At 34.8% G+C, this 24,939-nt stretch overlaps 1 protein-coding gene across 1 annotated transcript in view; it reads left to right on the forward strand.

Annotated features, from left to right (window-relative positions):
• Nucleotides 1-1,018: 1,018 nt before the first annotated feature.
• The window catches only part of LOC114333335 (tiggy-winkle hedgehog protein), a 351,824-nt gene continuing 327,903 nt past the window's right edge, over nt 1,019-24,939 (forward strand). The window contains exon 1 of the mRNA XM_028283194.2: nt 1,019-1,121. The gene's annotated coding sequence lies outside the window, so the exon portion shown is untranslated. The remainder of the gene's footprint in view (nt 1,122-24,939) is intronic.

Raw genomic sequence — 24,939 nt, forward strand, 5'->3', positions numbered from 1 at the left:
AAGTTATTTGATGTCTCTTGCGGTTCTTCCCATCAAAATTACATCATCTGCATACATTACACAATCTACTTAGATTTCCTGGATCCACAATCAGTACTGGAACCGCCCTTGTAAGAATCAAACTGGAAACGAGCAAGTTGGTGAATACCAGGGAGAGTTCAAAAGGGCAGATCCACTATAGATGAAATATTCGTATTAAAAATGATTTAGAGCAGTAAGTACGCTTAACAATTAAAGCTAAACCTCCTTCCTATTTATAGATTTCAAACAAGCTTACGATTCTGTGATAAGAAGGCGTCTGTACCAGACCCTAACATTTCTTGGAATTCCTGAAAAGATGATTAGACTAGTAAAAATGATCTTAATAAAGACCGATAATAGAGTAAGGATAGAAGGAAACCCAACAGGAAAATTTGAAGTTAAAAGGGGATTAAAGCAGGGAGAGGGAGATCTGCTGTCCACAGTACTCTTTAATTTCTTGTTGGAGGCAATATTGAAAAATAGTGGAATAAGAACGAAAGGTATGGTTTATAACAACAGAAGCCAGGTCCAGGTCTTTGCGGATGATATAGTGTTACTGGCAAGAAAAAAGAAAGCAGAACGATATAATAACGAACGATAAATATAACGAACAATAATTCTAATAACTGATATGAAATCAGGTAAAAGCAAAAACTATGAAACGCACACAAATAAAACACATCGATCAAAATTAGTTCCATGTAAACGTTTTGAAACAAAACGTGGTTGCAAAAATACCTTTTCAAATCCAGTGCCCTATAATTTTGTATACGTTTTTAAAAAGTCCAGTAAATACTTATCTTGGTCGTTTTTTTTACTTCTTTATCCTTTACGCAATATTTGTTTTCAATAACAAGAGTAATCGAAGAATTCGGAAGGAGGTAATTCATAAAAATATTTTCGCACTTTTTTGAGTGCCTTATCTAGTTGAGAAACATGATTGACATATTTATCGATCCCTAGATCTACGATTCATTGTTGATTGGTACTTATATCTCTAAGTTCACCTAAATTCGGCGAGACGCTAAAGTATACAATTCTTTTTTTAGTTTGTGTGAACCTGTTGTAGAGTTAGGAGAATTGGTATATAGGTATATCAGGTAAGTTTGCACAATATTTAAATTGTTTAAATTTAAGTTTTTACTTCAGATTTACGAATAAGTAGTTATAATCCTCCTATGTGTAAATAATGGATCTAAACCATCTTGAACAATATTTGATTGTTTGGTGTATCGCGGTCATAGCAGCACTCAACAAATGGAAGAAAAAATCTACGAATATGGGCATACCACTAACGGACTGAACTTTGTACACGCTGTGTTTGCGGATGACCAGGTGATCATCGCACAGGACTCTGAAGATCTTAGTTACATGATGCGAAAACTTTTAGAAGAGTTTACAGAGTGGGGTTTAGAAGTGAATATGGAGAAAACTGAATACATGAGTATCGGAGGAGACCAACATAGCCTCCACTCAAGACGGAAAATTAGATGCAGCTATTAAGGAACGAAATATACAGGGAAGAAAAGGCGTATCCTTACTGAACAGCGTACTGTGGGATAAAAACATTTCTAAGGAAAATAAAAGAAGAATATATAACAATCTAATAAAAAGCATCACAACATATGGATGCGAAGTTTGGCCCCTAAAAGACAGAACAGAGAAAATGCTTAGAGCAACAGAAATGTACTTCTGGCGTCGTTTGACGGGAATATCTAGAGGCGACAGAATAACAAACGAGAGAGTCCGAGAAATCATAAGGGTTACACATACTATTGTTGACGACATCAGGACGAAACAACTCAGCTAGTACGGACACGTAAGGAGAATGCCGGAGAATACATAGAATACCAAGACAGATCATCGAATGGCAACCAAGAGGAAGGCGCAGACCAGGAAGGCCTTGAAGAAGTTGGAGAGAAGGAGTTGATAGAGAAATCAGGGACAGAGAACTCGAGGACGATCTATGGAATGACAGAATAAGATGCAGATTGGAAATCGGAAGACGTCGAAGAACGTTGTGAACCGATATTATATATATAGCGCGGTCACAACTATGTGATGTGTCATTTAGTAGGTAACCCTAACCAGCCCTTTCTGTGCCACTGATCTGGAAGTAAAAAATTGGCCTCTATGGTCATTTAATCTTCTTCTTCTGATTTCTATTTACAAGAAAGTCTACTTCATTGGCGGATTGGTACCTCAAGGGAAGATTGTCACTCCATCTTTTGCGTAGCCGTCCGATACTTCGTATAGACCTGGATCCCGCGTACAAAAAAAAGTTGAATAACAAGCTAAAAATTTGTTAATAGCTTAACGGTGTCTAGTCGGACAAACTTTGATGTACGGGAACAGGGAAGTTTTAATTGTGGAACAGTTTAAAAATTTGGAACGTTCTGATTACGAAAACGTCCCATGTATTTTGTCGTACAGAACTTCCAATTACAGAACTAGACTTAATTTTTGCCCAACTTTCTTCGACTCCATCACTTTTTGTGTGATAATATATGCTTTTGCTTCTTTCTGTTATTTTTTTAATAGGTATCTTGTGGAGTCATCCTTAAAGTTTTTGACGTTTTATCTTTGTGGTATATGCTGGTGTTTTATTTTCATATACAGAGAGGTTCAACATTATGGAATAAATTCATTTTTTCGAAAATAGGCCACTTTAAAAAAAATCCCGAGACAGGTCGATTTTTATTTTGAAATTAGCATTTTTCCATATATGCTATAATAGTGACGTCATCCATTTGTGCGTGATGACGTAATATATGATTTTTTTAATGGGAGTGGGGGTCGTGTAGTAGCTCATTTGAAAGTTATTCAATTCCCTATTCAGTGAAAAATATATTAACATCATTATTTATACAGGGTGTCCAAAATAATTACTTTTGAATTCAATTAATTGACCCAAAAAGAAGAATGTATTTAATTTATTTATCTCAAAATACATTTTACTGCTGTTATAAAATAGAAACAAATGTTTATTTCATAAATAAACATTGTTTTTCGCTTAAATTAAGTGTTTACACTGCCAAGAGGAAGGTGCGTGGTGTGTGGCTGTTTGACATTTAAGTTAAGCAAAAAGCAATGTTTATTTATGAAATAAACATTTTTCTAATATCATCTGACAGCAGTAAAATGTATTTTGAGTTAAATAAATTACATACATTCTTCTTGTTGCGTCAATTAATTTAATTCAAAAATTATTTTTTGGCCACCCTGTACAAATAGTGATGTAAATGTTTATATTACTGAATAGAGAATTAAATAACCTTTCAAATGAGCTACCACACGACACCTATTACCATTTAAAAAATCATCGATTACGTCATCACGTCTAGATGGATGACGTCACTATTATGACATATATGTCATAAAATCATAATTTGAAAATAAAAATCGATCTGTCACGGACTTTTCTTCAAAGTGGCCTATTCTCGAAAAAATTAATTTATTCCATAATTTTGAACCTCACTATATAATTATGAGTCATCATTTGGAATTTTCCCAATAACAATTTATGATTGCTTACTATTTCTGTTCTCTTACATCCAAGATTTGAGAGGGGTGAAATTCTCTGTTCCACAGGGTGTATTATAGTTCTTGGTCCTCTAGTGTTTTCAAAAGTGCATTTGCGTTGGTCTTCGTGAGGGAAAATGTATTATTAATACATATTTCGTTTATGGTGCAGATGTCCGTCAGAAGTTTATCTAATGGTGTTTCTGCTTCTCTTGTTTTATATTCTGCTCTTGTGCTTTCTGCTTTCACTGTCTTCGTATGAACTGTTATAATATTCAATCCACTGACTTTCATCTATTCGGTGAACTCTTGTACTTTTTTTTATTATTTGTCATGGCGGATCTGACATAGCAAGGTTAAATAAATCGCCCAACACTGTCAGAGTTGTCTGTCATTTGATTTACGTTGTTAGAAACAACCAACGCACATTTCTTGTGAATTTTACTTTAGTATAATAAGTAACCATAAATATAATTTATTTAATTTTTTATTTTATTATACAAGAAATAAGTATTCCAAAAATATGAATAACAATAATTATAGGTGTATATATAATGCTAATGGCCTATAAAATTGAAAAAATAACAAATCATCGCTAAATAATCTATAAAATCAATCTTTTAAGAAATAGTTAATATCTAAATGTACTGTATGACCTTGAAAATACAATATTCAATAAAACATAATTATAAGGAATCTAGTCCTGTCGCCAGGGGGGTACAACGGCCTCCTTAATTCAGATGGAGTTACCCAAGTTTTTTTATTTATTTTGACCCGTAGAATACGAATTTTTTGGGTAACAGTTGATCCGGATGTCGATAAGATTGTTATAGACAAAGAACTTGAGGAATTACATAACAGTGATTTCTCGCAAAACAAAACATCTTTTTGTATTTTTTGGGTCATTGTAGGCAAAAAATGCTCTGACTAGTTTTTTCGTAGAATGCATAGTTTTCGAGATAATCGCGGTTGAACTTTCAAAAAATCGAAAAATTGCAATTTTTGAACCCGAATAACTTTTGATTAAAAAATAAAGTAGCAATTCTGCTTACCGCATTTGAAAGTTTAAGTCAAATTATATGGGTTTTGATTATTTGCATTGCTAAAAATTTATTATTTTATTGGTAAACAAAGCTATAAACACCTAGTGCGTGAGTGATGTTTTCAATGATTTCTCATTTAAAATCTAACGAGTAGGTAGAGTAGCTACAAGTGCAAGCGAGGCAATGTCTACGTAGCATGCGTTAAAACGCATGTATTAGGCACGGGAAACACTATGTGTTTATAGCTTTGTTCAGCAGTAAAAAAATTAATTTTTAGCAATGCAAATAATCAAAACCGATATAATTTGCCTTATACTTTCAAATGCGGTAAGCAGAATTGCTACTTTATTTTTTAATCAAAAGTTATTCGGGTTCAAAAATTGCCATTTTTCGATTTTTTGAAAGTTCAACCGCGGTTAACTCGAAAACTATGCATTCTACGAAAAAACTTGTAGGAACATTTTTTGCTTAAAATAACCCAAAAAATACAAAAATATGTTTTGTTTTGCGAGAAATCGCTATTATGTAATTCCTCAAGTTCTTTGTCTATAACAATCTTATCGACATCCGGATCAACTGTTACCCAAAAAATTCGTATTCTACGGGTCAAAATATATAAAAAAAACTTGGGTAAGTCCATCTGAATTAAGGAGGCCGTTGTACCCCCCTGGCGACAGGACTAATCTTAACCAAATTTTGACAAACATTCGAGTATTGTTCATAAACATCCTTCGTAAACATACATTGAAGGAGAATACTTCGGATGATAAAAATTTGGTTTCGATTATTTGTAAGAACAGGAAGACCGAGACTTAGGTATCAAGACAACTTAGAGGACAATTTAAAATCTACTGGAATTAGAGCTTGGAGAAGGGTTGCCAGAGACAGGGCTGAATAAAGGATTGTCCTGAAGAAGACTTTGGTTTATAACGAGCTGTGAAGTCACTGATGATAAAGGTGCGATTGGCATGATTAAAGAGATTCTTATTCCATTATCATTACTCCCTTGATTTAGGCTATACGATCTTAAGGTGGAACGTTACATAAACTCTCTATTTTGTCAGTCATGTAAACGATGACGATTTTCATTGTCATTTTTGGGTATTTTCCAAGTCCCTGTACAAGCTTTTCATAAAATTCTTCGTTTTCTTGTTCTATTTTCTCTTCAGTTGTAGCATGAGCGCTGATTACGCGGTAATTAAAGCATTTTTCCCTTATTCTTATTTTGTATATTCAGTGGTTGATGGGGTGGTTGTTCAGTGATTTTAATAGATGGTGTGGAATGACAGGCTCTTAATTTAAAAGAGGAGTACGGCAGGGATGCCTCTTGTTACCCCTGCTTTTCAACGTTTACTCCGAAAGAATTTTCAGAAATGCACTTTCTGAAAAACAATAAGGAATAATTGTGAACGGTGAAGTCATCAATAATTTGTGATATGCGGACGATACAGTACTCCTGGCTTCTAGTCAAAAAGATCTGCAAACACTACTTGATAGTGTCGTTGAGAGTTGTAGGGAGGCAGGTCTGGATGTGAACATACGGAAAACCAAAATACTCATAATAAGTAAACAACAGCATATCAAACCATCTATATGTGTAAATAATACCAAACAAAAGCAAGAGCAAGTTGATAAAATCGTTTACCTTGGACAGCAATTAAATTGTAACGCAGAAAGTCACGGCGAAATTAGATCTAGGGTAGAGCAGGTCAGAGCCGCTTTTAGAAGGATGTCCAAGGTGTTATGTAACAGAGACCTAAAATTGGCATTGAGGATCCGCCTACTTCGCTGCTACGTGTTCTCGGTCTTACTTTATGGTGTCGAGTCCTGGACTGTGAATAAAATCGATCTAAATCGCTTTGAGGCTTTCGAAATGTGGTGCTATAGAAGAATTTTAAAAGTTTCGTGGGTGGAGAAGATTTGAAACGCCACAATACTAAAACGTCTCAGCAAGACTACTGAGATTATAAAAAGCATCAAGCAGAGAAAGCTGGAGCATTTCGGACATGTAATGAGAGGTCCCAAATACATATAGGTTACTACAAAATATTATGCAAGGAAAAATAGCGGGTAAACGCAGTCCAGGACGAAGAAGAACCTCATGGTTGAAGAACTTGCGAGATTGGTATTGTGTTGATACAAGCATGCTATTTAGGGTGGCAGTGAATAAAATTAAGATAGCTATGTAGCTATGATGGTATCCAACGTGCTGAAAGGACATGGTATTTGAAGAAAAGAAGTGGTTGATGGCTTTGAAGTCTATTAGAGCTTGTTTTTGTCTGGTTCCAATAATGAATCCTATCCTAAACATATGTTGAACATGAGAGCCATAATAGAGTGTAAGTCTGTTTTTTATTATACCTTTTCATTTCCACATCATCTCCTGTATAGTAGTTGTTATGGTAGGGGAACAAAGTATGCTAAATGTGCAGTCACTCGAGCGTTATGGGGACCTATTGGGTTGTGAAGAGTAGGTCCTAAAACCAAAAAAAGTTAAATAAAGTTTTCCATTTTAGTGGGGACTTTCCATTTTTAATTTTATTTTCCATTTCCAACAATCATTTTGTAGATTATAGCGCTATCTATCCAAAAAAAAATCTCGAATAAAAGTTACTTATTTTTACGTAAGGAATCCAAATCTGCAATAAAAATGGGGGCTCCCACTTAAGATTCTAAAGTAACCCCCCACCTCACCACCGTGGGGGGTCGTGTTTGGTGCCATTCGGTAGATATTTCGAAAATATTGAATAAGTGTATTTTTCAGTTTTTCGATCTGATGTTCATTTCGCGAAATATCGCGGGATTCGTATTTAAAATTTTAAGTCGTGTAAGGTATCATTCGATAGATTTTTGAAAAATATTGAGCACGTATTTTTTAGTTTTTCGATCTGTCATTCATTTCGCGAAATATTTGCTTTTTTCTTGTGAAACTTTGGGACTCACCCGTTTCCTTACTCAAATCGTCAGATTTTTGAAATGTACTTAACTTACCTTATCTTAATCTGACGATTTCGAGTTTTTCTAAGGATATTTTTTTTTCGGCCCCCCCTTAACGAACTCCCCTGCATTAAGAGCCCCAAGCATTCTCCCCATGTAATAATCTGACGCGCTCGAGTAACTGCAAAAATCCCCGCTTGGGCTCCCCTACCATTATGTCTAGCTTATAGTTGTCAAGGATGTCCAATACACTCTCAGTGCATCTGTTCGGTAGAATATTCTTCCTTTGCATGGCCTTATTTTGTTTGTCAAGTCAAGTCGTTGTTATAGCCAGTTATAGGATCCATCCGGTTTTCTCTGTTGGTTATTACGCTGTGGAGTAATAGCTAATAGCTATGCTATGCAGAATTCACCGGTTGGAGGAAAGAGTAGGAATAGACCAGGGCATTTAGCACTAAAAACACCCGAATAAATAAGTTTTTAAATACAGCACCTATAGAGACTTACAGTTTTTTGCATTATGTTCAGGATGACGTCAGGGAAAAAGTCTACTATTCAAAAATGGGTGGAAATGCATAATTGCACTGTCAAGTGCATGAAATGCATCAAAAATTGCATAAATATAAAAATAAAGTCAAAATCAGTATACTAAGGAACAAAATTTATTATTTAGGGGGGTTTTGGGGTCACTGAATACGATTACGCCATCAGAACTTATCCCCGGATCACCTGGTGCCCAAGGTCACGGCAAAAGACGTTATATTCTGGAATTTCGGTGGCTTTCGGCATTAAATCGATGCAAACGGATTACTCAGAGGCTTTAGGGGTCGCTAAATACGAATATGATATCAGACTTGACCTCCGGAGTACCTGGTGCCCAGCGTCGCTACTAAGGCACGTCATCTTCTGGAGTTTCGAGGGATTTCGGCACTAAATTAATGTATCTGGACTACTCGGGGGGTTTTTGAGGTGGTTAAACACGAGGATGTCATCAGAACAGACCTTAGGATCACCTAGTGCCCAAGGCCACTGTAAGGGACGTCATCTTCTGGAGTTTCGAGGTATTTCGGTATCAAATTGATGCAAACGAACTACTTACGGGTTTTTGAGTTGGCTAAACACGAATATGCCATCAACACCTCCCTGTGCACCTGGAACCCAAGCCCACTGCAAGGGGCATCCTCTTCTGGAGTTTGAGAGATTTCAGCATTAAATTGATAAAAATGGATTACTCGGGGGTTTTTGAGTCGGTAAACATGAATATGCCATCAGAACAGACCTCTCGATCACCTGGTGCCCGAAGTCACTACAAAGGACGTCATCTTCTGGAGTTTCGGTATTAAATTGATGCAAAAACACTTACGTGTTTTTTTAGTTGCTAAACACAAATATGAAATCAAAAAAAAAAAAAAAAAAAAATTTTTTTTTTTTTTGTGATTTATGGTATACAGCCAGCTACAGGAAGTTTATTTTCCTCGTGGATTTTTAAATATGAAATCATAATTGAACTCCGGAGTATCTGGTGACCAGGATCGCTACTAGGGCACGTCATCTCCTGGAGTTTCGAGGGTTTAGAAATAAAATGGATGCAAATGGATTACTCGGGGGGTTTTTGAGGTCGGTAAACACGAATTCATTAGAACAGACCCACGGAGCATTTGGTGCCCAGGGTCACTGCAAGGGACGTCATCTTCTGGAGTTTCGGCATTAGTTTCGAGAAATTTCGGCATTAAATTGATTCAAATGCCTTACTGAGGGGTTCTTGAGGTCGCTAAATACGAATATGCCATCAGAACCGAATCCCGGAGTACCTGGTGCCTAAGGTTATTGCTAGGGTCGTCATCTTTTGGAGCTTTGAGAGTCTTCGGTACTAAATTGATGCAAACGGATTACTCATGGGTTTTTAGGATTAATGAACGCGAATACGCCAATTTAATGCCGAAATTCCTTAAAACTTCAGAAGATGACGTCCCTTTATTTAATCCCGAATTTAATTCCAAATACCATGTTATCCGGTTGTCCGTTCTGATGGTATATTCGTGTCTAACACCTCAAAAACCCCCTAATAATCCATGTTTATCAATTTAATGCCAAAATCCCTCAAAACTCCAGAAGAGGACGTCCCTTGCAGTGACCTTAGGCTCCAGGTGCACAGGTGCACAGGGGGTCAGTTATGATGGCATATTCGTGTTTAGCAAACTCACAGACCCTCCAGTAATCCATTTGCATCAATTATATGCCGAAAACCCTCGAAACCCCAGAAGATAACGTGCCCTAGTAGCGACCCTGGGCACCTGGTACTCCGGAGTTCAGTTCTGATATCATAATCGTGTTTACCGACCCCAAAAACCCGTGAGTAATCCGTTTACATCAATTTAATGCCGAAAACACTCCAAACTCCAGAGGATTACGTGTCTTAGTAGCGATCCTGGGCACCAGTTACTCCGAAATGAATTCAATTCTGATGGTATATTCGTGTTAAGCTACCCCAAAAACCCGTAAGTAATTCGTTTGCATCAATTTAATACCGAAAGCACTCGAAACTCCAGAAGATGAAGTCCCTTGCAGTGACCTTGGGCACCAGGTAATCCGGTGGTCTATTTTGATGGCATATTCGTGTTTGACGACCTCAAAAACACCCGAGTAATCCGTTTGCACAAATTTAATACCGAAAGCCCTCGAAAGTCCAGAAGATGACGCCCTTTGCAGTGACCTTGGGCACCAGGTGATCCAGAGGTCTGTTCTGATGGCATATTCGTGTTTAATCACCTCAAAAATTCCCCGAATAGTCCAGTTTCCTCAATTTTGTGCCGAATTCCCTCGAAACTCCAGAAGATGACGTGCCTTAGTAGCGACCCTGGGCACCAAGTACTCCAAAGGTCAATTCTGATGGCTTATTAGTACTTAGTGACCCCTAAAATCCGTGAGTAATCCGTTTGCATCGATTTAATGCCGAAAACCATCGAAACTCCAGAAGATGACGTCTCTTGCACTGACCTTGGGCACCAGGTTATCCGTGGGTCAGTTCTGATTGCGTAATCGTATTCAGTGACCCCAAAAACCCCCCAAATAATAAATTTTGTTCCTTAGTATACTGATTTTGACTTTATTTTTATATTTATGCAATTTTTTGTGCATTTTATGCACTCTACAGTACAATTATGCATTTCCACCCATTTTTCAATAGTAGACTTTTTTCCTGACGTCATCCTGAACATAATGCAAAAACTGCAAGTCTCTAAATGCTGTATTTAAGAATTTATTTATTTTGTGCTAAATGCCCTCGTCTAGAATTGAATAGGCAATTAGTAGTATAAGTACTATATGTACAGTCGGAAAAATGAAAGATTATCCATGAACGATCATATCAATCGCTTATTTTATATTTGCTGTCTTTTTCTATAAATAACAAATCGATTGTGATCGAAAAAGACAGCAAATACAAAATAAGTGATTGATGTCATCGTTCATGGGTAATATTTCATTTTTCCGACTGAACCTACATTCGAACTCAATTTTTTAAAATGATAATTTTATGGAACTTGTTGAAACTGTTCACTTAATCTTAAATACTGCGAAAATAGATTATATTAGCAAGAACGAGAATCAAGTATTCTTACAAAACCTTTACGTTGATAATCTTATCTCATTTCCATACATAAATTATTAATAATAAATGAATGCGTTCATAGAGTAGGTACGGCTTCTTCGAATTTTGCATATAGGAAAATGCAATAAGTCATATCTACTGATCAAATTATTCAACCTGACGAAAATCCCATAAATGTAATCTTTGTCGGTTTTTTATATGACAAAAGCGTTAGAACCGATAATTAAATTGGAAATTACATCCTTAAAATCTCGAGTACTTTATTACATACCAACTTTGCTTGTACACGCATAAAAGTGAATTGTTCCAAAACAGAACAGTTCCAAAGTACGAGACTTGTTCAATTGAAACACATTTTTGTTCCAGGACTAAAAAGTGACTGAAAACGATTACCTTTTAATGTAAAAGACTAAGTTTTCACTCTAATGGCATATAACATATCCCACCAGAATGAAAACAATGGGAACCTTCTCTGGTTACACCTCCGAGGCTTCTACAATTTGCAAGCCATACGGATGCTGAGACTAAGGAAGATGAGGGAATTCTACAATTTACAATTCACGTCACATCTGCTCAGCGCGGTAAAGTTCCAACGAGACTGGTTCCCTTCATACTCCACACAGAGTAAATGTAAATCAAAAATGAATAACCATTTTCAATTTCGTTGCAAAACGAAAATACAGCCGAACCATATTCCAGTCCAATCAGAGAGTGCTGCAAGCACCTCTACCGGTTTCGAAACTTATTAGTCTCTCATCAGGAGGCACATATGCTGCTCTCCCTGATCCAACCAAAACAAACCCCAGCGTGCAGTCCCGAATTGCAACGAACGAAATGGCATAGATGCCCTAGCGGCAACTGCTAGCAAAAGACTAAGTTTTCACTCTAATGGCATATAACATATCCCACCAGAATGAAAACAATGGGAACCTTCTCTGGTTACACCTCCGAGGCTTCTACAATTTGCAAGCCATACGGATGCTGAGACTAAGGAAGATGAGGGAATTCTACAATTTACAATTCACGTCACATCTGCTCAGCGCGGTAAAGTTCCAACGAGACTGGTTCCCTTCATACTCCACACAGAGTAAATGTAAATCAAAAATGAATAACCATTTTCAATTTCGTTGCAAAACGAAATGGACTGGACTGGAATCTGATTGGACTGGAATATGGTTCGGCTGTATTTTCGTTTTGCAACGAAATTGAAAATGGTTATTCATTTTTGATTTACATTTACTCTGTGTGGAGTATGAAGGGAACCAGTCTCGTTGGAACTTTACCGCGCTGAGCAGATGTGACGTGAATTGTAAATTGTAGAATTCCCTCATCTTCCTTAGTCTCAGCATCCGTATGGCTTGCAAATTGTAGAAGCCTCGGAGGTGTAACCAGAGAAGGTTCCCATTGTTTTCATTCTGGTGGGATATGTTATATGCCATTAGAGTGAAAACTTAGTCTTTTGCTAGCAGTTGCCGCTAGGGCATCTATGCCATTTCGTTCGTTGCAATTCGGGACTGCACGCTGGGGTTTGTTTTGGTTGGATCAGGGAGAGCAGCATATGTGCCTCCTGATGAGAGACTAATAAGTTTCGAAACCGGTAGAGGTGCTTGCAGCACTCTCTGATTGGACTGGAATATGGTTCGGCTGTATTTTCGTTTTGCAACGAAATTGAAAATGGTTATTCATTTTTGATTTACCTTTTAATGTCTTTTTCGACATCCCAAACGTGTAAAAATCGCAAGTAGATAAATCAGGGCTAAAAGGTGGATGCTCTAATATACTCCATTTTTTTTCGATTTAGAGTTACTTTCACTATTTTGGCAACATGTGGTCGAGCATTGTCATGCACAAGAATTACACCATATGAGAGTTTCCTTGGATGTTTCCGTTTTATTGTTTGATGGAGCTTTTTCAAAATTTCGTTATACAGAGTGGGCCAAAGAAAACAGTCCACCTCGATAGTTGACAGTATTTATTAGATTTTAAGGAAATGAAGAAACAGGTCGATTTTTAATCTAAGGGGGACACATTTTTAAGGTACATACATCTGTCATTTCTCAACCTCCTCCCTTTCACTCCCCTCACCCCTTATTTTTAAATAGGGAATAGGGGTCGTGTGCTAGCTCATTTGAAAGCTTATTCAATTATCTCTTCAGTAATTATAACATTGACATATTTATATATACAGGGTGTCCAAGAAAAATGATTTTGAATTAAATTAATTGACACAAAACGAAGAATGTATGTAATTTATTTAACTCAAAATACATTCTACTACTGACAGAAAACATAAAAATGTTTATTTGATAAATAAACAGTGTTTATTGCTTAAATTCAATATTTAACCTACCAAGAGGCAGATGGATGGCAGCTTGAACATTCAAATTAAGCGAAAAGCAATGGTTACTTATCAAAAAACATTTTTTTCTGTTTTGTGACAGCAGTAGAATGTATTTTGAATCAAATAAATTTTAAATACATTTTTCTTTTTGTGTCAATTAATTTATGATTGATTTATTTATCAATAATTATGTTAGTGTTTATATTACTGACTAGAGAATTGAATATCCTTTCAAATGAGCTAGCACACGACCCTATTCCCTATTTAAAAAATAAGAGGTGGAGAAAGTGGAAGGGAGGGAGTTCACAAAAATGATAGATGCATGTGCCGTAAGAATGTGTCCCCCTCAGATCAAAAATCGACCTGCTTCGTCATTTCCTGAAAATCTAATAAATACTGGCAAATATCAAGGTGGACTGTTATCTTTGGCCCACCCTGCATAGGTTTACATTGATATGCACTCTTGAGTGGCTTTAGAGTATCGATTATTTTAAACCCTATTCTTCGTGCCTGAGGATCCATTTCTTTGAACACCTCCATTAGTCGTTGCTTGATCCAGGGGCGTAACAGAGGCCCCCGCCTCTGGGGGGCCCCAATCGGTCAGGGGCCCCAATCGATCATGGGCCCCATCTTGTGGTCTGATATTAGGTAAACATCTGTTGTTGTTATATTATTTTACGTTGTGTAGTTACACTGTTACATCGGTAGTAGTTTACAGAAGCGTAACAGAGGCCCCCGCAGCATGGTCTATCAATATTTCGTCATCTGCATAACATACTATGTTTACTTCTTTGTTTCCCACTCTGTATCCTCTTGTTTTGTTGATGCTGTTGGCGATGTCATTCATGATTAAATTGAAGAGAATTGGGCTCAATGAGTCCCCTGCCTTATTCCATTGCGCATGTCTATAGGTTCTGTAAGTTGTCCATCTATTCTACAGGAACTTCTCTATTAATCTATTATACAGGAGATGGATTACATGTTTAAGTCTTGAAGCTTGCGGGGGCCCCATCTTGTCGTCTAAGATATGTAAAAATTTGTCATTTTTATAATTTTTTACGCATACATACGCATCGTTTTTTTAAGCAATGTAGTATTGAAAATAAAGTTGTTCATCAGATAGATATTTATTAATAAAATTGTCGATATATTCGCTGGTAGTAGTGCAAGAAGAAAGTTGTTCCTCTCATCAATAATACTATGCAATAGTGTAATAATTTATTAATTTTTGTTCTATTTTATTCTATACCAATAAAGATGAAAAATGTAAGTTGTCATAAACAGTACATATATACACCGATAGCCCAGTAAATGACCGTTTTGGAGTGTAATTATCAGTGTCACGACGAATTTGCTTGAAAATTTGGATTTTGATTCTACTTACACTCCACTTGGGAGGTAAAAAACTTACGTTTAAAATAAGTAGGTACGGAAATGGTTAAATTGACTAATTATAAGCAATATCCACAGTACATCGTCCTTTTTAGACTACCACTTTCTGAAAAATTTCAGAGTGCAAGTTGGACGCGTTTCCGCGTCATTAACGTATTTACGTTGTCGCACTAACGAAACGCGGCGGTAAATATTTTCACGTTAAGAATAGAACATTACGCTTATAGAGATCAGTGTTGACAAACCTCTCGGGCACGGGTGGCTACTCGACTGCCGATATACGATTCATTTTAATCAGTACGGAGTGGCATCGGCGCGCTTCTATCGTTCATAAGAAATGCATGGGGCTATCTTCGCAATGTTCTATTCTTAACGTGAAATAAAATTTAGCGCGGTAGTTTTGTTATTACAAAACTCTTAATTTTCAGTTTAAAATACTTATATTTAATCAATAAAGATTGTCGATCTCTTGTTCGACAAATTTACAGCCGAGTTTCGTTAGTCCGACAACGTAAATATGTTAGTGACGCGGGACGCGGAAACGCGCCCAACCTGCACTCTAAATTTTTTCAGAAAGTGGTAGACTTGCTCAAACGAAGCAGTTAAGAACATTTTTAAGACTTTTCTAATCATTTTCCAAAAAAAAACGATGTACTGTGGACTACAACTTTTGTTCAATATTTTTCGAGTTATTGCGAGTGAAATTGTTTATTTTTCAACAAAAAAACTCAAAAATTTTTCTCGAATGAAATATTATTAAAAAAATATATTTAACAAAAATGTAGCTTATAAAAAAGGTCTTATAAAAAATTGTTCTTTTTCGTCAAAATAACCAAAAAATGAAGCACTTTTCGGGGAAAACTCATTAATTTTTTTTAATGTTTAAGCTTTATTTTTTATAAACGTTTCTAGGATCAAAACTAAGCGAGTTACGCTCAAAATAAAGTTTTTTGGTAAAAAAAATCGTGAAAATCTCCCCTTGTTTAGCACCTCAAATAAAATTTACTTTGTATATGTATTGTTTTTATGATCTGTAAGTTTGACCGGTTTGAACACAAGTCGTATTTAGTAACTTTTTAAGGGGGCCCCATTTCCAATCCTGCGGGGGGCCCCGACGGAGTTTGTTACGCCACTGGCTTGATCGTACTAGTTTACTAGTGCTGCAGTATTTGCATATGCAGTAATTTACTGATTTGGTATTTATATGGCCGGTTACATTAGCTTGTCTGATGACTGCCTCAAGTACTAGGTTGAACAGCATGGTTAGTGCATCTCCCTATCTTACTCTCACATTGATATATCAAATAGTGGAATCAGTTTTCCATCTTCTCTAAGTGCAGCTTTTGAACCCTACAATCTTTTTCGACTTTTTTTATGAAGTTTAGACGAGTCATAAATAGATTGCTTTAATATTTTAATTATACTGTTTATCTCCGCGTGTATTTTTTGCTTGTCTATAGCTATAGTACTCCTTATTTACCTCTTTGTCAACTTTATAATATCCTACTATATTCTTATCTTTCACCTCCCTTCTACTTTCCATCATATCCAGAATTTCATCACTCACTCAGTTTCTTTTCATTCTTCTTGTTCTCACAGAGTGGTCATTGATTTACCGATTCATATCGTTTATAAATGCAATATTTTTACATCCATTGTGTTTTCTGTATTAGTGACTTTTGCTCCATAAATTGTTGCATATTTTGTCCTTTTGTGTATCCCTTATTATTCTTAAATCATATTATTCTCTTTCAGTTCTTTTGATTGTTTGTAGTTTGAGACAAAGTTGGCCCACCAGTGGATTGGAGTGTGCTCCGATTTTAGCTCTGCACGAGGACAATATATCCAAACTGAATTTATTGCATTTCCAAATCTTTTATAAAAATCAATTTGATTCTTGGCAATATTATTTTGACAGTTTTGAGTTTATTTCTCGTATCCAAGCGTCTCGGTGGTAATTTTAAGTAAGTGTTAGTCACTTGTCACCCAGTCCAAATGACCATATGACTTCAACATCTTTCATTTTCAACCTTATCATTAATGTCGCTCATAAAGACTCTGATTTCATTTTTACAAGTAGCATAATGATTGAGGGAGAATGCGATCCAGATCCAGGGAGAAATACGAAGGCCATAAAATATGACCTTAGAAATCTAGAAATACATACATACATAATCGATGATCCTCTTACACCGTAAGGTGTCGAGGTGTCTTCTTTGCTCGTTATTCTCTGCGAACTTACGCCACTTTTTTCGGTCTCTAGCTAATTCTTTGGCTTCCTGCCACGATTTTCCTCTATTCTGCAATATTTCCATCACATTTGTATTCCACGTTTCCCTTGGTCGGGTCGGCCTCTCCTGTTTTTCCCTATCGGCCTCGCTTCCCATGTCATTTTAACCTGTCTGCTGTCGTCCATTCTAAATAAGTACCCAGTCCATTTTAATTTCTTTTCATTGATTCTTTCCTTTAATGATTTTACTTTTAATTCTCTTCTAATATCTTCGCTACGTCTTTTATCGGTTCTCCTAGCTCCCACGACTTTTCTTAAATAGCTCATTTCGGCGGCTTGCAATCTCTTTTCTTGTTTGTCGTTCAATACCCAATTCTCTGCTCCATAAATATGTAGTGATAGGTACGTAAAAAATCTAGGAATAATATACCTATTAGAAAATAATGCTGACTGGTTCTAGTAATAAAGCGTTTTTCTTTTGGCTAATTTCGGTGTTATTTCAAGAAAAACCTTTTTTTAATGTACAGTTAACTAACTAATAATTATTATATTGCTCAAAATGTGCAATGTCATCGTTTCTTAGAAAAATAGTAACTTTGACAATAAAATTAATAATAAAATTATGGTTTTTCCACTGAAAATAAACTTATGTTAAAATTAGTATAAACATTTGACTAATAAAAATAATAATTTTTAGACCTGGTTTTTTTACCTATAAAAATGAATAAAACCAGTAATAATTTGTTTATACAGCAATACATCTATGGCAAAAAATAGTTAAAAAAATTAAATAATGGGTCATTATTTTACATAATCAACTCAATTAGAAGATAAAGAAAAAGAGGATTAGTAAGAACAATACTGAAATTTGATTTATGTATCTCTTGTTTCAATACCCATTCCTTTCCACTCATTTTATTTTTTGTAAAGTGTTAGTTTACAACAATGTCTCCAAAACTCCATCTCCATGAAGAGTAGCTTCTCTTTTAAACATTCTGTCATTCGAATGTTTCTAATTATTAAAAAATTAGAAGCATTCGAATTAAGGTGCTATCGACGAATCCTATAGATATCGTGGGTTTCGCACACTTCCAATGAAGATGTTCTTCAAATGATGAATTCAGAACGTCTGCTCATAAGCGTCATAAAGAGAAGAAAAACATAATACTTTGGCCATATAATTCGAATTCGAGGACCTAAATACCATCTGCTTCGCCTTATAATACAAGGAAAAGTGGAGGGAAAGAGATGGATTGGTCGAAACAAACTTTCAAGGCTGGGTAATGTTAGACAAATTTGTGGCTCCAGAGTAGAAGAATTATTTCGCGCAACAGAAAATAGAGAAAGGTTTCACGAAATTGTAAACATGATGACGGCCAACATCTGAATACAGACACGGCACCTAAATAAAGAAGAAGATTTGCAAGGCCTCAGGTTTATGAGTTGCGATGCTTTCGACTATGGTCTTGTAGATTCTGATTTTTGTATCTTCTCTAATTTGTGTAAAAATGATGGGTTGTGGCGATCGTGTTAAAACAGCATCCAAACAGTTGAATATTTAGATGAATCATAGACGGAAACCTACACAGTTACCACAAAATTTTTGGTTTCACCAACAGGGCCCCCGCTATCATATGTGCAAAGTGTGCAATGCACACGGGCGCCTACCTTTAGGGGCGCCAAAACCCAGGGTCCAAAATTGTAAAAAAAATTTGAAAAAAAGCAAACAAACAAAAACAAAAGTTAACTAAAAAACAAAAGTTGAGAAATTAAATACGATTAGGTATAAATAGGAGAACAAGAGGAGAAAAACAGAATACTTCGGCCATGTAATTAGAGGTCAAACCGGCAAACAGGTGTATGTTCTCAAAAAAATTGATAGTGTGTAAAAAAATTGATAGTGTGTAATAAATTTATTTTACACACTATCAATTTTTTTGAGAACATACACCTGTTTGCCGGTTTGATTTACTTACAAGTGTGTACAAGTCATACAGTGTTTTTCAATATAATTAGAGGACCTAAATACTATCTACGTGGCTTTTATTACAAGTAAAAGTGGAGGAAAAGAGATGGACTGGTCGAAATAAACTTTCATGGTTGCGTAATATTAGACAATGGTGTGGAACCGCAGTAGAAAAACTATTTCGCGCAGCAGCCCATAAAGGTTTCAGAAACTTGTAAACATGATGACGGCCAACGTCTGAATACGTACACGGCACCAAGAAGAAGAAAGTATAAATACGCACAAAATTTTATTAGTATGTATATCATCCAGTTACTGCTGATTTCTATGTGAGAGAACAGGTTAAGAAGTCAGGCATTTTAATTTATTTTATTATGATTTTATTCTGTTTGTTTCATTTTGATAGTTTAGTGTACAAAATAGTAGTCCATTTACTCACAGTTTTTGTTGTGAATTTTAACCTTCGGATGGCCAAGCGGGGGAAATTGTGACCCCAGCGTATGTTTTTCTTCCATAAATTCAAAAGCATTTTTAATTTTTAACTCATTATTTTTTTATTTGACTTTAATATCATTCTAGATATCCTCATATTTTGAAATAAAAAAAATTCACTATATTTTACGAATAAAAAATATATTCTGAAGTTGATGTTTAGTAAAATACCGTCTATTATGTGTAATTTCAAGTAGTTTTACGCTAATGACGTCGACGCACAGTAACAAGACACTTACTCAACATACACACTACACATGACACTAATACTCATGTTGTGACTGGCTGAATTGAATGACATAAAGTCCATGCCATAAAAAAATTTAAAAAAACTTCATTTTTTGTTAATTGTCATTTTTGACATTTTTGATCTGAAGTCATTCCCCCCCCCCCTTGGTCATCATCCTTGTAACAAAAAAAGGTTGGTCAGTGGAAGGTTAAAGAACCGCTTGTTTTGACGTGAAATTTAGCATACACATACCTAATATGCCAAAGAAAAAAGTGATAATGTGCGCAGAGGTTTTGCCCTAGTGGTGAATTTTATTCCTTCTCGGCGGTGAAAAAACATATGTGCAAAATAAGTCCGGAATTGGATAAATTTAATAATTATAAGCAACTTTGGTTCCACAGATTTTTTTCACTAAGTCAATACTGTTCGAGTTATTTGGGAGTGAATATGTATGTTCATTTCTTAACAAAAAACTCCGTTTTTCGCAAATAACTCAAAAAGTATGTATTTTATCAAAAAAAAATGATCTTAGCAAAAATATAGCTTACAAAAAGTGAAAAAAATGGTGTATATTTATGAAGTCTGTAAACCCAGTCTAAGCAGATTTGCAGCTAATAAAAAGTAGGTTCTTATTCGTCAAATTCTAAATCAAATATTTCAACGTGAAATAACCAAAAACTGAAGCACTTTTCGGGTAAAATTCATTAAAAGTTTTTTAAAGTGTTTAAAAAAAGCTTTATTTGTTTTTTTTTTTAGTTTCTAGCATCAAAAGTAAGTAAGTTACGGTCAAAATAAAGTTGTTCTCTTATTTTTTTGGTAAAAACAAAATCGTAAAAACGACCCTCTAATTAGCATCCCAAATAAAATTAATCGTTAACGCTTTACCATTTACTTTATATAATATGTATTTTTTGTATAATCTGCAAGTTTAATCGGTTCAAAGTGCTCATTTTTGAAAAGATTTGATTATTAAAGTAATTTTTTTAATTTATAATTTAAAGTAAATCTTGAAAAAAAATTCCTTGTTTTCAAAATAACTTAAACATTATATGTGATATTCAAAATCTCAAGCAGCAACAAAATGTAGGTTTTGCTTTCCTGAATAATTTAAATTTTTGCTTTAAGACAGAAATTTGTTAAGATATGGCTGTTCAAAATTAGTATAAGTACACTCGTGATTAGTGACTTGTTCAAGCTCTTTTAACTACAGCCGTTTCAAAAATAAGCACTTTGAACCAATGAAACTTTAGATCAATATAAACAATACATAAGTAAAGTAGCTTGTGGTGAAGAGATATAGATCAATTTTATTTGGGATGCTAATTAGGGGGTGATTTTCACGATTTTTTTTGCAAAAAAAAGGGTTTAACATTATTTTGGGCGTAACTTATTTACTTTTGATGTTAGAAACTAAAAAAAAAACCAGAATCCTTTTAAACACTTTAAAAAAGTTATAATGAGTTTTTCCCGATAAGTGTTTGATTTTTTTGGTTATTTCACGTTGAAATATTCGATTTGGAATTTGATGAATAAGAACCTACTTTTCATTAGCTACAACTCTAGGTCTACACTACAGACTTCATATAAACCATTTTTTTGCACTTTTTTATAAGCTATATTTTTGCTAAGGATATTTTTTTCGATAAAATAAATACTTACTTTTTGAGTTATTTGTGACAAACCGTCTAAAAACCTGTCTTTGTATTGAAAAATGAACATATTTACCCGCAAATAACTCGAAAAGTATTGGCTTAGTGAAAAAACTCGATAGAACACAAGTTGCTTAAAATTATTTATTTCATCCAATTTCGGATTTTTTTGAACGTATGTTTTTTCATCCTCGAGAAGGAATGAAACTCACATACAGAGCAAATCACATATTGGCACAATACCACTTTTTTCTTTGACATGTTAAGTAGCTATAGTATGCCAAATTTCATGTCAATCCAAGCGGTTCTTTAAAATTTGGAAGTTTTGCAATATTTGACCGTGGGTGAATGGACTATAAATATGACTTTGAAAGTTCACTTTTTTGCTTTATTTTAAGCACCTACCTACCGACCGTCAAAAAAATACATAAAAAACATTATCGAAAATGCGCTAAGGGGCGCCAAAATCTTTTTTGCACACAGCCGTCAGTACCTAACCCTTACGGGGGCCCTGTTCACCAATATGAAACGCTTTCATTTCATAACACTGGTGTAAACTTGTCTGAGATTGGACCAATTACAAACAAGCATTACGGAGCGGTAAACTTGAATTACTCCTCTTGGTTTAAAAACAGACCATAGGTAGTTTCTGTATTCTTGTTGTCCCATTTACTGTTGAGTAGTTTTGGGGATTGAGTAGAGGGGTGTCATAAAAAATGGCAAAGTCCCCAGGACGTCATCGTACAAATAGTTTAAGAAACCCTGTACTAGAGTATACTATACTAGACTGAGCATTAAATGCTATTGTTGGATCGATATCAATAAAATTTTGAAACAATCTCTCACCTACTCTCTGACTAAACATTTGTTTCGTTATGTTAGGTCCTATATAAACATATCTCGTAAAATTCTTCTTCTATTAATATCTAGCACTAACAACACAAATTTGAATCATCAACAATTGCTACTCAGGTCGGTCTCCTCACCCGCATACCTGAGAGATAGATATGTGCGAAACTAAACAAACTTTCCCGTATTTTTGGATCAAAGATACATGATCTAAACTTTCAATTTTACTTTTGTTATTAATAAGAGAGAGAGGGGTAAAAATAGGATCGGTCTATTATTTCTAGATTAGTTTATATTGAACAATGAACGTGTTATTGGGTGTTCGTCACTACTGTTTGTGTGAATGTGAAATCGAAGTGAAACAGTGGAATAAACGAACAAGTTTGTAAGATCCTTTGAAGCCACAGCTCCACAATAATCTCCTTTAGGAAACGTTTCTAGCTACTAAAGTATGTCGAACACAACTTTCAAGACAGTTTCAAGTATGTTTAATATTCTTGTACCAGTTCTTATTTTAATGTTATATTTGTGGCAAATAATTAATTATTTTAATATTAGGCCTGGATCCCGCGTACTAAAAAAATTGATTAATAGCCAGTTGAAAATTTGTTAATAGCTTAACGGTGTCTAGTCGGACAAATTTTGATGTATGGGAATACTGGAACAGGGGAAGTTTTAATTGTGGAACGTGTCATTGTGACAAGTTAATGATTGTGAAAACTAGCAGGTTATTTTTAAGATTATTCAATAGCAAATTTTATATAATATATGAAAACATATTTTTTCGACAAATATGTTGGGCATTTTAATAAGTCCGGCACGTAGAACACGTCAAATGACAGGATTTATTTTGGTGGTAAATAGCAGACTGATTTTTACAGGAGAGTTTAATGAAAGGGTAACAAATCAATTGGAAGCTCTGTCCGACAAAATACATGACGATGGTTAAAGTTCCCAACCTCCTATGTCAATTTTTGGTTATTTTGTTTTGTTACCCTAATTAAAGAGAAATATGTATTTTAACTGTTTACAAGCTCCAATGTCCTTATTTCATTAATTGGCTTATAGATGGCCATAATATGAAATAACGACATAGGAGCTTGTAAACACATTATTTTCTTTAATTTCGGGTAACAAAACAAAATACCCAAAAGTTGACATAGGAAGTTGGGAACTTTCACCATCGATGGGACGTTTTCGTAGTCTGACGTTCGAAACCTGTAACCTGTACCACAATTAAAACTTCCCCTGTTAAAGTGTTCCCGTAGGTACATCAAAGTTTGTCCGAATAGACATCGTTAAACTATTAAAAATTTTCAGATTGCTATTAATCAACTTTTATTGGTACGCGAAATCAAGGTCTAATAATTACCTATAATGTATAGTATATTGTACGACTACAGTAATTATTTACTTAGGCTATTGATTATGTATTTTAGAAAGGAACTACAACGTTAACGGGGTTTTATTTTTTCATATAGTCAATGAACCTCTAGATAAGAAAAAACCGCGAAGTGCTACAATTTAAAGGGGTGCGTTTTTGAGAAATGGGTGAATTAGTCCCTAGGCACAGGGCGAATTAGGGTGAGTTCTATGCAGGTTTGGTACAAATACGTCTACAGGAAAGTTGTTTCAGGTTAAACATATTATCAAAATATCACATTTTAAAGTCAAAAATATTTTTTTTACAAAAATATATTCAAAAGAAAAGCAATAATAAAACACGAAAGATAACAATTTTGTTTTTTGCCCCATAACTTTTTTCACGGGGATATAGGTATAGGCATTGCTTCACAGAAAAAAGTCTGCCGTCCTTTCTCTTTAAAATGACGTTTGGTAGAACTCTCTATGATTTACAGTTTCTAAAATATGATTTTTCAAATTTCGCCACTCACAGCGATTTTGGGCCATTTTCCTTGTTACTTCGCAAACATTATTCTGTAACTTTTTTCTACTCAACTTTGGGTATATGCAATGTTACATTTAATGGGAAGAAAAGTCTGTTATCCTTAAAATGGTATATTGTTGAAGGCTGTATGACTAGTTTTAAGCAGGATATGGTTTTTCAAAATTTTATAGTTTTAATTGTTTTTGATATATTTTACGATTATTTTTAAATTTTTCATTAAACCTTTTTTATGGGCTATTCCACGACTATACGACTGTCTTGGGTTATCGCGACAACGAATATTTTAGTGTGCAACATAAGAAGTGCGAAAGTAAATGGCTCTAATAATTGTTTCAATAAACAACGTTGTATTTTGCAATTTACTTTCGTTCTTCATAATTTGCACAATAAAATATTCGTTTTCGAGATAATCCACAACAGTCGTATGTTCGTGGAATAGGGTATATTGTATATTTAGGTATATACATTGTACAATAAAAAAGAAAACTTATTTATTTACTTTAAAATAGTGTATTGTAAAAAATTCTAGGACCATTTTTAAACAAGATATAAACACATATAAACACAAGATATAAAATGTGACATATACACATGCACTAGGTCCCACTAAATTGAAACCATATGGAAAACTTTTTTAATTTTTAATATTAACTTTATGAATAAAAATTATTCTTTATAAAATGCTCTGCATATAGTCTATAACCTAAGATGCAATCATCAGATATAAAATTTTATCAATAGTGTACGAG

Source organism: Diabrotica virgifera, chromosome 1, assembly GCF_917563875.1.
Source record: "Diabrotica virgifera virgifera chromosome 1, PGI_DIABVI_V3a".
Lineage (NCBI taxonomy): Eukaryota > Metazoa > Arthropoda > Insecta > Coleoptera > Chrysomelidae > Diabrotica > Diabrotica virgifera.